This window comes from Pseudorasbora parva, chromosome 13 (genome assembly GCF_024679245.1).
Source record: "Pseudorasbora parva isolate DD20220531a chromosome 13, ASM2467924v1, whole genome shotgun sequence".
Taxonomy (NCBI): Eukaryota; Metazoa; Chordata; class Actinopteri; order Cypriniformes; family Gobionidae; genus Pseudorasbora; species Pseudorasbora parva.
Window position 1 is genome coordinate 23,718,959 of NC_090184.1, and position 12,395 is coordinate 23,731,353.

Consider the following 12,395-nt stretch of genomic DNA (forward strand, 5'->3'; position numbering starts at 1 on the left):
TGGATCAAGCTACACCATTAGTGATAAATCCAGTAAATAATTAAAAGGCAAGCACACATATTGAACTATGACCTTATGTAAAAATGAGGTCATTTCATCTGGCAAATATTTATGGTGGTTTGGAATCTGTCCTCCCACGCAAAGTAGAAAAGATAAAGGAAAATATTCTCAGCCTACACAAATATTACACTATATATTCTTTTAACTGCTCTACAATTACTGTCAATACGCTCTTGCTAGCAGTTGTATTGTATTGTTGTCCTGATCATATAGAATAAGACATTTATCCACAGCCACACCATTGATTTGCAATTCATTAACACAGGGATAACCAAACTTACAACATTTGTCACATTCTGTTCAATATTTTTATGTGACGCATCAACACATTTTAAAGCCACAATATGTACTTTTTTTGCCACTAGAGGTTGCTTATTCAAAACCAAGGTGTAGCTTGATGACGACTTGATTTTGCGGCGCTTTTATTATGCCGCTGAAGACCGCTTCCGCTTTTTCTGGTCATGCTTATGTGGGGTACCGCAGTGCTGTTTTATCAAATGATATACATTATTTTGAGTATCTTGAAAGTTATGTTCTACTCCGTGTGTTCGCTCGGTTACTATGAGACACTTGTTGCACACTGCAGTAAGATAGATCGATATTAGGCCTGGTAAAACATGAAGAAAACAAGATATAAACAATAAGACTAACTGTGTTGAGCTATATAACAAGCATTAGTTTTCTGTCGATGAATGTATCCACACAGTTGCTCACCTGTCTAATAAAACCCCTATTAAAGTGTCTTTTTTGTTTCCATGGTTTCTACAAAATAAACTCGAGGGTAATGCAGGTATGGTGTTATTGATTGGTGACGCACAGGATTCTCTGGATTGAAACATTATTGGAAACATTTGGGATAATATAAGTAAGTAAACAAAATATATAACATTGTAGTAGTGTTTTTTTTATTACATACTGTGCCTTTAATACACTTTCTTTAATACTTTATATGCACTTTTTGGGTCAAAAGTAACAAAGCAGCTTAACAGAAAAGTGTGTCCAATGAATGTAGCCTACTCTCTCTCCCAAGTCCTCACTCCTCAAACAAAACTGAACAAAAGTGACCAAATAGAGTGGCCAGTTCTGGCTCTCACATGAATGCCAAATTGAATGACCATTAGAGTGCTTTCTCCCTATTAAGTGGCCAAAAAGAATGACCTGAGTTGGCTGAAAAGCGTGGACAGTGCGGTCTCTCCCAAATAATTCACCAAAAAGTCTATCAAAAAAAAAAACTGGCCAAATACGTACAGCAAAAAGAGTGACCAGTCCAGTGCTGACTTTCAAAAACAACAAAAAGAAACTTTCCGCGAATATTCTGTATCTTGTGACTGAACTTACTCGATGATATGCTGCATGACATGAGTGTTTTGGATGTTGCGCGCGCTCGGCGCGTGGGAGACCTCTATATTTCGTAGTTTGCGCCAGGACTCGAATATTTGTCGGCAGGGGGCGTGAGCCAGTGACATTGCCTGAGAGCAGAGAGCAGTAACTGTGAATCTCGAGAGTGGAGACTTGAAGTAGCCTACTACGCATTCGACGTGAGACCCTTCAGGATCCGCGCTGTGCCCCCCACTCACTCCCTCCTAACATATCCCTGTCTACACTTTTCTGCGCGTTATACCTGAATAGCCTACCCTGCAACGCATTGTTCCAGTAAAGATGTTCGGGTGATTTTTGATTGTCATCTGATCACGTTTTTGCATCGCTTTAGAGGGGGAGAGAATATCGAGAGACCCACGACACTGTTGATCCGGATGAACGAACTGGTGAAAAAGTAAAAACTCTCAACAGATTTTGCTCGCGGACAACTTCTCTGGGGCTGAGTGAGTTTCGCTCTCTTCTTATCAAGTGCTTTTACATGATATGCATTTACAAATCTCGATTTGAAGTGTGTTAGTTGTTGGGCTCCACGTTGGTTTAAAGGGGTGTGCAGAGCTCGTGGGGCACAGGGCGGTAAACAGTTTGCGAAATCAAGCTCCTTTTGCGAGTGCAGTTTTAAAAGTCTTTGGATAATATGTGGTCTTTTTCTTGCTCAGTTGATGTTGTTCTGTCCTCTAAACTTTGCTCCGCGCTCAGGCAAAGTGGATATAAGGCAGAAATGTGGTTTACGCACGTCTCAGTGTGTTTATAAGGGGCCTCAAATGGCTTATCGACTGCGAAAAGTGTTTGAAAATATTTATTACCCTTGTTAAACCAAGGCCAGAGTTACGAGTTATACAGAGTGGGACACATTTGCTGTTTACCCCTGTTATGAATTTCTGTGACAGCTGGATTTATGTATATGGCGGCTGTCATGCAGGTGTTTTCCTCAGGTTTTACACACTGGTCGTACACTTTGGATATTAGAATAAAGCAGCTGGTATTTCTTAAATTTTGAACAATGTAATTGTATAGTTTTGTATAATCGTCATCATTATTATTATTTGTGACCCTGGACCACAAAGTCATAAGGTCAGTCATAAGAGTAATATATCATATGAAATCTGAATAAGAAAGCCTTCCATTGGTGTATGGTTTGTTGGGATAGGACAACATTTGGCTGAGATACAACTCTGAGGGTGCAAAAAAATATTTAGAAAATCACCTTTAAAGTTAAAGTCCAAATTAAGTCCTAAGAAATGCATATTACAAATATACATTTGTGATTTGTTTACAAAATATCTTCAACATGATCTTTACTTAATATCCTAATGATTTTTGGCATACAAGAAAAATCCATCATATTGACCCATACAATGTAGGCTATTGTAAGTTTACCTTGGCTATTGCCACAATATACGTGCAACTCATGACTGATTTTGTGGTCCAGGGTCACATTTGTGCTTTGTTTCTCTATTGTATAATGTAGTGGAGAATTTTGAGCACTTTGATAACACTAGTATATTTTCAAGAATAATTGTAATTCACATTTCATCCTAATCTCTTATTGTAGTTAGAAATGCATTTAAATAGCTATGTTTTGCTTTTGCTGTATTTGTATTATATTAAATGTGTAACTTTATTTTTTTAAAAATCAATCCACAAAATTTTAGATGTTGCCTTAAATTGTCAAATTCATGTGGTGCTCAAGTAAAATCCTACAGTGATAACATGGTCATTTCAAGTTTTAATACTGATGAATAAAGTGAAAGACTAAAAACAAGTGTGGAGAGACCAGAAATTATTCTGAGAACCTCCAGCATTTATTCAGACAGAAATGCCATTGAAATTAGGCTGCAAATCCAATACTAAGTAGATATGACATTACCTGTGCAATTCTACAGGTGAAAACGATGCCATCAAAATGTCCTAATTTTTCCAAAATCAGAAATGTCATGAATTCTGAGTCTGAATGCTTCATTCACACACTCAAGCAGTTTCAAGCAGCTTGTTATGAAGAGAAAGGTCTTAAGATGATCGTGCGAGAAGGAGTGCAGCAGATTTGTGTATATTCCTTAAACACTTGATAGTTTCCCCCAAAATTCCTTTCATCAATTTGGCTACGCAGTCGCTCCAATGACTTTGGTTTATCTTAGAAACATAACTGAAGAGATCTTTAATTAAATCTAAAAGAGATTTATGTTCCTCCATTTGAAAATATTCATCCAAAACTCAGGCTCTGCAAAACGTTCATAAAGAGATTGTAAATCCATATTTGAAAGAATTCCAGAGTTTTGGGTGAATCTTCTCTTGGATTTAGAAATATCTTCACTTGTGTTCTGGAGATGAAATTAGTCTTAAGGGTTTGGAACGAAATGAGAGTGTTGACAGAATTGTCATTTTTGGGTGAACTATCCCTTTGTATGTATTGAAAGATTTCCCAGTTTACTCTTTTTGGCTTGTTTAATTGTAAAAAAGGTTACAGGTTGTATAGTTTCCCTCTCAAGGCATGACATGTACGGAGCAGCTTTAAACTCTAAAGTTTTGTTAAGCTGATTTTCTGTTCACAAAGTGCTTCCTTAATGCATAGGTAATTCAGCAGTAGATTCTCGCAAAATGCAGAATGTTATTGATCCTGAAATTCATTATTATTCATTTAAACTCATCAAATTGTCGCCATTTATCAGTAAATTAAATGACTTGTTTCAGCTTAATGTTTGTCTGTAATTAATTGTTCTGTGTCGATTGTAATTGGTTTCTGTGTAGCATGCTTGCAGGAACGTTTTGTATTGATTGAATGAATGTACTATGCACACTCAAAGTGCTGGTAATCAGAAAAGTGTTACCATTTAGGTTAGGTAGCATTTGGACACTTCTGAGGGTTTGTTCTAGGGTTGAGCGATAAATTGCAAATTACATGAAATCACGCTTATGAAATCTCAAAGGGTGAGATTATCTTTTATGCGCAGTTTGTCAGTGCAGGACGGCTCTATGATAAGTAAATCTGAAAGCACTGTAAGTTTGAGTCGCTTATAACGTGCATTTGAAAAAACATGCGAAAGCCAAACATGAGAAGCATTTAGTCCTATGAAATCAATCAAAGCGTTTTATTCTGTTTATTCAGCTCAACAATAGTATGATACTCATAGAGATTTCTATTGCTGCGTCCCAATTCGCCTACTTATACTACGTCCTAAAAGTATGTACTCTTTTTGTGGAGAAAAAGTACATACTTTTGAGTGTGTAGCAACGTGCATCCCACTGTTTAAACTGCACCGTCAATCATCGTCACAGTTAAAATCTTCCACACTGTTTAATTTCCTACAGTATCGGAGAGAAATGTAGTAGCACGTTGATTTTAATGCAGAGACTCTTCTTGTAGGTTTGCAGTTTAAATATTAAGACGCATTTTTTGGCAATGGCCAGAAGTGTCATTACAAAAGTTCACAGTGCTGCTGCAGGTGAAATATAATGTGGACAACACCAGTAGCGCGGGAAGGAGGGTGCTGTGGGGGCTGCAGCCCCCCTCGTTATAGCATCAGCCCCCCTGGTGGGGGCTGTGGACTAAAATTATATTGTATTTAAAACATGAAATGAAATAAAATAAATTAAAATAGACTGACATAAAATACTGTGTTTGATATGGGATTAAAATAATGGGCAGTGGATAAGATATAAACTAATGATTAATTATTTTAATAATTCCTCAGGAAGTGCTTTCGTCACCGTCACGCCACCTCGCTCACTCTCGTTTGGTCATGGCTAGCAATAAGCAGCAGAAACGCATTTTTAGACATTTTTTTGAGTAACGTTACTACTAACACTAACACGGTAAAGAAAAGTAAAATTGGGAAATCTTCTCAAATAAAGTATGTAACCAACAACAACGCTGACCTTAACACTGACACAAACTCTGTTCAGACATCCGCGAGCTTTGTGAGCTGGACGTTAACATGTAGCCTACTCTCACCAGTCTGTTGAGGTCGGGACACATGATATTTTACAAACGTGATTATGAATCATTATTTCTCCAAATATGCGCACATGATGGACTAAGAGCCCTGGCAGATGCTGGATATTGTATGTAGCCTATGAACACAAATAAAAAGAATGCTTTATGAGTGATGATTAACGTGTGTCTGTGTATGATCCATGGGCGTCAGAACCATTAGGCTTGTCCGACTTCACCCAGCGACCGATCACAGACCGATCAGCGGCAGACTTGAAGCAGTGCATGCCGGTTAGAAATGTTGTTCGACTTGAGACAGCGCCGACGGCACGTGACTGTGACGTATGTCAACTAAGTACCACGAGAGCGATTCGAGAGCAGCCGGCTGATGCAGCCGGTGCAGATTCTCAAGGGGGACTGCAGGAGGTTGCACAAGCTCTGATGACGACACAGCTGATCCACGATTGGCTGGATTCACTGCATGACAGCGATCACATTAGAGTGCGGATCGGGCTGCATTTTTCTGTCCGAGCCCGACCCGCGTCCGACAGAGCAGTAACCGAACCCGACCCAAGCCCGACAGGCATTCAAATATTTATGTCCGAGCCCGACCCGAGCCCGACAGTTAAAATCTATTTTTTCCCCTCATATACTAATGACACGCACGTTTGTTTGTGTGGAAATCCCGCTTTTATTAAGCAACTGTAATGCTGCGTTCACACCGCACGCGAATGACGCGAATAAATCGCGCTATTCGCGCGAAGTTGGACGCGTGAACATTTTGAATCCATTCGCTTCATTCGCGCGTCAAATTCGCTTCATTCGCGTGTGACATTCACTACACAACAGACGCGAATTCGCGTTCGAGGGGTTCTGCTAGTCATTTTGACTGGGTCACTTGACTTCTTTTCTGTAAAAAATACTACTGTTAATGTGTGACAAAACGTAGTTTGAAGACTTTTTCAGGCGATAATATTGTTGTTTAATGCTCAAATCTGTGTTTTTTTTATACAAAAAGTGCTCATTCGCGTGTGACATTCACTACACAACAGACGCAAATTCGCGTCATGGGAGTGGGTTCTGCCAGGCAGCGGCAGTCGGCAGAAAGACTATCCAAAGTTAAGGCTGCTCTCACCGGGGTTGATGAGCGCTGAGCTCCGGTGATCGCCTGGGTCTCACACCTCCGAAAACACCAGATCAAATTTTCAAATAGGAGCTCTCTTAATAAATAAATCACATATTTGAGCTTTAAACAACTACATTCTCGCCTGAAAAACTATTAAAAGTACATTTTGTGACACAATAGAGTAGTATTTTTAAATTACTCTGGCCTCGGGGTTCCCCTATGGGTTTCCCATCCGTCACTTCACCACGTGACAGCAGTAAGCAGGCTCCTCATTGGTTAACGCGGCGCGAATATCCGCCAAAGTTCAGATTTTTCAACTTGAGCGATTCGCGTGTTTCGGTGTGAACGCAGCATGAGGAAGGCATTCTGAAATGTTTACAGACGAGCGCATCAGCGCGCACACGGGGCATCAAACTTTACACAGAGCCCAATCAAATAGCCAACTGAAATTAAATGAACAAAGGTCTGCTAAAAATGGCCCAAGCTAACAGAACAAAACATTAACGTAACACAATTTAAATGCTTATTGAAATGAAAGTCATCTTACCAATTTTCTCAAACTGTGGTTCCTAAACTGCAACATGGGATCTATTTACATAATCTATCCATCAAAGTTTAGGCTAATCGAGGTTTTATGTAGAAAAAGGATTGCATCAACTGCGGATGGCTTCAAGGCTGTCCTGCTGCCAGCAGCGCTGAAGTTGCGCTCACTGGAATGACAAGGATGCCGCGGGCAATATGCACGCACGTGTTGCGAGTTGTTGTCACGGTGACATAAACAAATTTCCGCATGCAGGAAGACGGATGTTAGGGTTATATAATGCATGTATTTTAATCACAAAAACAAACCATTGCATCATACTTGCATAATAAGCAGTTTTAAATTTAAAAGGTTCAATGCCTTTTCGCGCTGACGTGACCGAGCCCGACCCGAACCCGAACGTCATTTCTAAATATCTGTCCGAACCCGGCCCGACCCGTCGGGTACCGTCGGAACCCGTCGGGCTCGGGTCGGGTATCCATCCTCTAGATCACATGCGTTTCGTGTTTATTCTAAAACCTTATGTCACGCTAATGCTCACAAATAATTTATTTATAACAGTAAAACCTCTTTTCATGTAGTCGCGATGTTATATTCTCATGTTTATCAAACTAAAACTGATAAAAACCGTTGACAACACTTCATTGATAGTGTAGGTTTATATGTTACCTTTAATCTTGTACAAATAGACGCTTTATTAAGCACTACATAAAGTATTGAATGAAAATGTCATCTGAAATATCTGTGTATTTGAGAGATATTGCACTTATTTAACTTCAGCTGTGATAAAGTTTGCAAACACAGCACAAGCGTCACTGCGGGAGGTAGAAATTGTCCGACTTCACGTCTCCGTTTGCAGCTCCTTCCTTGCTGCACTCGACTACTCTCGCCGATCGCATCCATCCAGCCGCAGCCGAAGTTGAACACACCTATAGTGTGTTGTGAGGACAAGACCCACCCACTTTTAAGACCAATGATATTGGACCCACTCACTTTTATCGTCTCTAATTCAACACATGTCTGTTTACCTACCCCTAACCGAGAAAAACGTATTAGGTGTTTGACTCTTTTTTTCCACCACTTTTCTAATATTTTCTTCATTTTTTTATTGAAAATAAACGCCTTTCTGATCTGATATGTGATGTGAAAAGGGAGTAGAGCAAGTTCGGCAAAAGGAGGATTCAAACCTCTGATCGATTTGCGCCAAAACTCGAAGTCATGCGTCTCTAACCCCTACTCTATAGTCAGGGCAAATAACTCAGTGATTTCTGTAATTTTGTCTGGCGCAATCAATCGTTTAGTAAACTGCAGTATATTTGTATTTAACATTACTCCAGCAAAAACAAATTCTGAGACCACCCACAGTTTTGCTTCCGACGCCCATGGTATGATCAAGTTTTAACAAGTAATTCATTTTTTTTCAACAATAATCTGGGGCGGTGGGTCCGTCTGTGCTCTTTGACGGTAAAGGGTGGTTCTACTACACCACCTGTCTGGTCGCCACCGACAACATAATGGCGTCACACATTTTCAGACCCAACTTTCAACCTCCCCGGAATGAAATGGATTCCAGCGCGCCTGGACAGCACTGAATAAATATCTTTTTGTCAGGTTAAATTCTGATAATTGATCACTTAAACAAACCGCTTTATCTGAACCTCTCTACTTAACAGTCGGACTTGCACATCCGCCATGTTTGTAGTTTTTTTATAACATGTTTTATCTGCGTTTGTAGTTGTAAACGAATCCTCGTCCAAACTTGCAAAGGGTTGTGGGTAATATCATTCGTTAGAGTGTGCGTTGATCTGTACTTCGAATTCTGTCCGAAAATAGTAAACCATCCGAGTTACGATTTGGGACATACTAATTCTATTTTCAAATACTATTTTTAGTATGGATAGTATGCGATTTGGGACGCAGGGTATGAATGACGTGTGCTATCTTTATTCTGCGGCACATATTTGGAGTACCCTGCTCGAGAGTGCCCTCTGACTTGCAGATGGAGCAGCATTTACTACTGATCACAGCCTTTTTGGTTCTTTAGAATCCAGTATTCCTGTAATTCTTTTGTCTTTTATGAGTTGAATAAAGAACTCATAGTCTCGTCTCCTGTCGAAACATACCGCACCATCTACACCAAGTGACCGAAACATTTTTGCGACCCTTTGACGGTTTCACGAAATTGACCTGTTTCCATTGGGCGTATTTTCAATTTTCAATTTCAGTTTGCGCAATTTGAAGGGTATACCCTTGAATTATAATTCAAGTTGCGATGTTGCCCATCACAGTTCGGTACAGGCATCAGAACCACATCTCCTCACAGCAGATCTTCATTTCTGTGTGTGACAGGGATTCCTGCTGCTGTTTTGACTCCTGTACATATTTGATAAGCTTTTCATAAGTTGTCAGCTCCATCATATACCATCATATTTAAGCACATATGTACGCAAATGTCATAAAAGCCTTTTTTAATCTTTAGGTTCAGTGTTATAAATGACAGTGTGAACACTAAGCAAACCAGGAATAAATATATAATTCTCAATTTTGGTCCCAAAGGACCAAGATAATTTTCACATTATACCTAAACGCAGGCCGGGCTTTCGACTTTTTTTTAGGCTTCTCCTGTGTTATATATATATTTTATTAATTAAAAGAAACAATGTGCTGCGCTGGTGGAAACAACATGACACCATAATAGCTTACGCGACTGTCAAGACATGGCTCGCACAGGGTTATAGAGTCCAGTAGCAGCGTGCGTTTCTTCAGATGCTAGAGTTATGGCCTTTTTACAACTGGTTCCTTCATTAATTTTCTCTGATCTGATAGCGAAATGACCAGGAGTAGGCCTAAATTCCTTCCGAGATTATTTCGAGACGTATTTAATTCCGATTACTCAAACAAACCAATTTAGAAGGTGGTCTGAAAGCAATTCAGACAAAACCGGATAAGTGTAAATGTATCTGGTTTTTTAAACCACTAATTAAAAACTAATTTTACTCCTGGCAAATGGTTAAAAAAATGTGTGTGAGAGCGTGTTATGTTGTAGTCAGATAGATATGATGGTGCTGCAACACGCATCGCCACAAATGAGTAAAGTAAGCCAACACAAATGGCCGTAAATTAAACTTAAAATAAGTCTTAGATGCTCAAAAACACAATCATATTCAATAAAAATTAATAAATGATCTTACCAGTGCTTAGGTCGCTCTCTCATATTCCGGTCTTTGAATTTGAAATGAGCTGCTGAATAAAATTAATCTTCTTTTGCTTTCGCTGCCCTGAACGCCGTTAAATATAGCTATACCGCGGGAATTGAAGATCTGATTTATAGGCTACAAACTGCATGTTCTTTTTTATTATTTGTTTAGATTGTTAGCTCGTTTAGTTTGCGAGCGGCGTTGCGAGCTGTATCAGCCTATAGCTTGTAAAAAATGCCTTTTTACTGTGGAGGTAATATTATAGTAGGCTAAATTAACTAACATTGATGCTTGAAGTGTTATATCTATGGATTTTATTATAGGCAAGACAAGTCAGCAGTTGATTTGAGAGGCTAAATTGATTAAACATGCGGTTAACACACTGTCTGCCGATGGCCGCTTGGTCGTCACTTCAAAAAATTAAAACTTTGATTTAACAAACAAAAAATTGCTCTAAACATTTTTCTAAATTAACTTAAAAAATAAATGAAACAAAATATAACTACCTTGACATTAAAACAAAACTGAACTATTTTAATGGCTGGAACAGTGTAAAAACACGGCTCCAGTCAGACTCAGCCCGAGATTTTTGATAAGTTGTCGGACAAAACCACATTACGAAAAGCGTTAAACAAGGCTTCATATGGCACTGCCTGGTGCCCGGGGAATACAGAGACGCCCCGCTAGAGCGGCCAGCCTTGGGAAGCGACTTTCATTTGCTTTCTTCCACCAGGAGCTTGTACTAGTACTGCTGTATTGTAATACCACATAGCTTATTCTGCACGTAACTTCGTCACCCTTTCTGTCTAAATGGTCCCACACAGTATGCTTCTTACCCATTGCTTCATTTTGCGAAACATGTCTGTGTCGGCACGTGTGGTTCATTGCATGTGTCGACGCCCCGTGAGTAAAAAACAAAGCAAAACTTTAAACCGTTGAACTGATAGCGTTAATCGGTCAAAATTCTTAATATCGGTTAACGGTTAAACGGTCAATATGAGCATCCCCCAGACGGGCTGGTGTGAGTATTTCACAATCTGCTCAGTTACTGGGATTTTCATGCACAACCATTTCTAGGGTTTACAAAGAATGGTGTGAAAAGGAAAAAACATCCCGTATGCAGCAGTCCTGTGGTCGAACATGCCTTGTTGATGCTAGAGGTCAGAGGAGAACGGGCCGACTGACTCAAGCTGATAGAAGAGCAACTTTGACTGAAATAACCACTCGTTACAACCGAGGTATGCAGCAAAGCATTTGTGAAGCCACAACTCGCACAATCTTGAGGTGGATGGGCTACAACAGCAGAAGACCCCACCGGGTGCCTCTCATCTCCACTACAAATAAGAGGAAAAAGAGGCTACAGTTTGCACAAGCTCACCAAATTTGGTTAGTTGAAGTCTGGAAAAATCTTACATGGTCTCATAAGTCTCGATTTCTATTGAGACATTCAGATGGTAGAGTCAGAATTTGGCATAAACAGAATGAGAACATGGATCCATCATGCCTTGTTACCACTGTCCAGGCTGGTGGAGGTGGTTTAATGGTGTGGGGAATGTTTTCTTGGCACAGTTTAGGCCCCTTAGTGCCGATTGGGAATCGTTTAAATGCCACGGCCTACCTGAGCATTGTTTCTGACCATGTCCATCCCTTTATGACCACCATGTACCCATCCTCTGATGGCTACTTTCAGTTGGATAAGGCACCATGTCACAAAGCTCAAATCATCTCAGATTGGTTTCTTGAACATGACAATGAGTACACTGTACTAAAATGGCCCCCACAGTCACCAGATCTCAACCCAATAGAGCATCTTTGGGATGTGGTGAAACGGGGGCTTTGTGCCCTGGATGTTAATCCCACAAATCTCCATCAACTACAAGATGCTATCCTATCAATATGGGCCAATATTTCTAAAGAATGCTTTCAGCATCTTGTTGAATCAATGCCACGTAGAATTAAGGCAGTTCTGAAGGTGAAAGGGGGTCAAACTATTAGTATGATGTTCCTAATAATCCTTTAGGTGAGTGTATATAACATTGTTCTAGTGGTTTTTAGATATTTTCATCCAAAAACCATACATATTGTGCCTGAGTGCACAATGTATGATTTTGGCCACGATTTGGCCATCTGAGACAAATTTTGCAAATCCTAAAAGATTGCTCT

At 39.8% G+C, this 12,395-nt stretch overlaps 1 protein-coding gene across 1 annotated transcript in view; it reads left to right on the forward strand.

The window, feature by feature from the left end:
• The first annotated feature begins 1,540 nt into the window (after positions 1 to 1,540).
• The window catches only part of ghra (growth hormone receptor a), a 55,312-nt gene continuing 44,457 nt past the window's right edge, over positions 1,541 to 12,395 (forward strand). The window contains 1 exon segment of the mRNA XM_067413542.1: positions 1,541 to 1,883. The gene's annotated coding sequence lies outside the window, so the exon portion shown is untranslated.